The following is a 4,423-nucleotide window of genomic DNA, read 5'->3' as shown; positions in this document are numbered from 1 at the left end:
AAGCCAAAGAGATAATACTATGTTTGATGGTGTATAACATTAAGTATTGAAATTAAAATATTTTCTTTTGTAATTTTTAGGAAGCAAAACAAAGTCATTGATGGTGCCCATAATTTCATAGGAAACTAAGGCTATGTATATTTATATAATTTTCTTAAATAATGAAGAGAATTTTTTATATAAAATGCATAAATGAAAAATATTTTACTTCATTACCCACCTTGTATCTTCTTTCATGCTTAACTCCAGATATTAGGAAACAGTTTATGATGACTATAAACAAACTATTTTAAAATGTCCATTTCAATTTTATTTTTATTATAAAATGATGAATTATGGAAACCTTCCCTTTGCTGTTCTGAAAAAAAATACTATGCTATGCATATACTATTTTGCTGGCACATTGTGGTATAGAGGTACTTTTGGACTCTTAAAAGATATGTCAGGGGGCAGCTAGATGGCGCAGTGGATAGAGCACTGGCCCTGGAGTCAGGAGTACCTGAGTTCAAATCTGACCTCAGACACTTAACACTTACTAGCTGTGTGACCCTGGGCAAGTCACTTAACCCCAATTGCCTAATTAAAAAAAAAAAGATATGTCAGGTAAGCATAAGCTTTGACAAAATTGACCATGCTTTGGGGGCACCAATGATATCCTTACAATGTCAAGAGAAAGAAGCAAAGAATCTCAACTCCATCTTTGTTGAGTGAACTCTGTTCAGCCAATTTATGGGAAGGGATGGCTAGACAAGTATGGCTTATAATCTACACGACTAAAGGAAAAATCCACACTGATGAGATCATAGATATATTTTAGCTTTTCTTCTGCTTCTCATCTTTTTTCTTTGTTTCCTTCTTGGAACACTTCCATTTTTCATGGAACACCATCCATCATAAAAAAATTGAAGAGCAGAGATGCACTTCTCTAGCCTTTTAACCTTCTATTTTGGGATAGATATCTACTTGAGTTGGCACAGTACTTTAGGAGTGCTCCATTCTGGTTTGCACAGTACTCCATAAGATTGTAAGCTCCTTAAAGACAAGGACTATTTTGGTTTTCTTTCTTATATCCTTATTGCTCAGCACAGTGCCTGTCACACAGTATACCTTTAATAAATATTTATTTAGGGGGCGGCTAGGTGGCGCAGTGGATAAAGCACTGGCCTTGGATTCAAGAGGACCTGAGTTCAAATCCAGCCTCAGACACTTGACACTTAATAGCTGTGTGACCCTGGGCAAGTCGCTTAACCCCCATTGCCCTGCAAAAAAAAAAATTATTTATTGATTGATTCATAGGCAACTCTCTAAGAATATGAATTGCAGAAATGGATGAGGAATCTGAGTCTCAGTGAGATTAAATCATTCACCCAAAGTCAGACATCCAGTAAATAGCACCAATGGGACTTAACCCCATCTTCTTTGACTCCAGACCCACTACTAGAAAGTAGTGGAGGGTGGAGGAAATAATTCCTCTCAAAGTCTATTTAATGAGGGCTCACACACCATCTAACTCTTCATTTACCACCAGCTATACTCCTTGGACTGGACTCTATTATATTTTCTTCTCCACCCTCCTCCTACTCCTCTGCTATCCCTTTTTTTCTGGTTTTCTTTTGTGTATTGTCTTCCTCTATTAGAGTATAAGCTCCTTGATGGCTGGGTTGTCTTTTTCCCCCCTTCTTCTGTATCCCTAGCATCTATCTTAGTGCTTGGGCACATAGTAGGGGCTTATTATTGTTCAGTCATTTTCCAGTCATGTCTAACTCTTCATGATTTCATTTGGGATTTTCTTGGCAGAGATACTAGAGTGGTTTGCTATTTCCTTCTCCAGCTTATTTTATAGATGAGGAAACTAAGGCAAACAAGCTTACCTGACTTGCCCAGACTCACACAGCTACTAAGTGTCTGAGGCCACATTTGAACTTAGGAAGATGAGTCTTCCTGCTTCCAGGCTCAACAAGGCCTCATTCTGCCTTTGCCTGAGGACCTCCAGTGAAAGAGAACACACATCCCAAGGCAGCCTGTTCTGCTTTTTAATAGCTCTAAGTTTTAGAAAGTTCTTCCTTAAATTATCTAAATTGATTGCTTTTCAATTTCTACCCATTGGTACTAATTCTGTCTTCTGAAACCAAGGAGAAAAATCCCTCCCCCTCCCCATGACAGGCCTTCAAATGCTCTGAAGTCTTCTCCAGGCTTAAGCATCTCTAATTCTTTCAGGCTTATGTGATGTGAAATCATGTCATATAAGGGCTTTCATCACCCTGTTTGGCTTCCTTTCATCAATGGATTCTGTCTAGCTTATCAGTGTCCTTCCAAAAATGTGGTGCTCAGACCTGAACATGATACTTAAGGTATAGGTCTGACCAGGACTTGGTAGAGTGGGGCAATTTCTTCCTTATTCCTATTATTAATGTCTTTTTAAAAATTGCAGGCCAGGATCACATTCATTTTAAAGGCTGCTGTAGTATAGCACACAATTGATTTATACTGGCCTTGCCATCTGCTAAAAATCCTTTATCTTTTTCAGAAAAAAAAACCCAACCTGTTACCAAATGCCATGTTATATTTGTGAAGTTGATGTTTTTAACCCAAGTGTAAATGGCACTTATCACTATTTAATTCTATTATATTAGATTCAGTCCAATGTTCTAGCCTGTCAAGGTCTGATTGGATTTTAACTCTGTCATCCAGTGTGTTACCTATCTCTCCAAGCTTTGCAAAATATTAGACATTTCTCTCAGCATTTTACAGATGAAGAACAAAGGTTTTGAGATTTTAAGTTATTTATCAAAGTCACAAAAATAGTAGCTATCCCAGTCAAGATTTGAACTCAGGCCCTTGGACCCTAAAATGAGTGTACTTTCGATTATATAATACTATAATACTTTTTGCTAGCTTCCTCAACTCTAATTTTTCCCATTTCTTTTTCATATTGTTTATAGTTGTCAAATGAGTTGTTTTTAAAATAGCACTTTCATCATGTTCCTCTGCTACTTAAGCCCTTATGATAATTTGGTGTGACCTCATGAATTGTTTTTAAAATATTCATCCAGGCCTTTTATAATATGGCTACACCTTACTTTTCTAAACTTGCGTTCCTCATATAAACTCTCTGTTTTTCTAGGTCTGGCTTCCTTACTGTACTCTGTATTTGACAATCGTTTTCTTGTCTAAGATGTACAAATGCATTTTGCAAATCTATACAAATATCTCTATATAAATATCAGTTGTTATGTTTGCCTCTGATGCTTTGCTTTGTCAAATATGGTGCTAGGCACATGGCAAGTGTTGAATAAATATTTATTATTTGAGGGATTGTTAATGACAGTTGCTAGATAAAGGAAATAACATCACTTATTTGGAGATAAAATATGTCCCATTTATTGAAGGCGTTAGCACACATTAAGGTTTTTAAGTTGAAGGAACTGATAATGCATTCTGTTCAAGGGTTCCCTACCACTGTGTGGGTATTGGCTTAAATCTAATAAAGAAAACACTGAAAATTAATTTGCTGCAATATAAATTCATATGAAGAAGAAAAATATAAAATTCAATTTGGGACAAAAGGGAGCAGAAGGTAATGTACGTAAGACTTGGAATTAGAAGGCTTGAGTTTGAAGCCAGGTTTTATCACTTCCTAGCTATGTGACCTTGGGCAAGTCACCTCACTTTTTATGACCCTCAATTCCTTTAATTCCTCTTTAAAACAGAGATGATGATGATAATTGGACTACCCATCTGGTGGGGTTGTTATAAAGGAAGAACACTAAATGGTCAAGTGTTAGATAAGCACATGCTATTATTATTGTTCAAACACTGAGCTTAATGCCTTGAACGTATGTAGTTGCTTATATAGCTCTTTGGTAAATTGAAGTCACAAGAAAAGGAATTACTTACATTTAAATTCACTGTCTTATAGGCCGAATATGAGAGTAAACAGTAAACTTCATTTTAAAACAGCTAGCTATGATTAGAAATACTTAAAATCGGCTCCCTTTAACAAGGTGGGATTGGAACCAGGGACACCTAGGTTTAAGTTTCAACCCCAACTACAAGTGGGGCATAGGCAGCTCTCTGAGACTGTAAATTGCAAAGAAGTTGACAATTTGCATTGATAGAGGGTATTTTCTCAATTGGGTATTACCTGTATTAATGCAGTCACAGGTCCAGTCAAATCACCAAATGCTTACTATTTGCTGTTAAACATTGGGGATATAAATAAAAGGCAGAAACAATGCATAAGCAAGATATATACAGAATGAATTGGAAATATGAAAGAAGGAACCCAAAGGTATTAAGGGGGGCAGGTTGCTGGCAAAAAGTGGGATTTTAGGTAAGACTTGAAGGAAACTGGGAAAGAATCAGATGAGGCGGGAAGTCATTCCAGGCACAGGGGAGCAGCCTGTGTAAATAGAGGGAGTGC

This window comes from Dromiciops gliroides, chromosome 3 (genome assembly GCF_019393635.1).
Source record: "Dromiciops gliroides isolate mDroGli1 chromosome 3, mDroGli1.pri, whole genome shotgun sequence".
Lineage (NCBI taxonomy): Eukaryota > Metazoa > Chordata > Mammalia > Microbiotheria > Microbiotheriidae > Dromiciops > Dromiciops gliroides.
The sequence above is the reverse complement of the archived record's forward strand: the minus strand, read 5'-3'. Positions refer to the sequence as shown.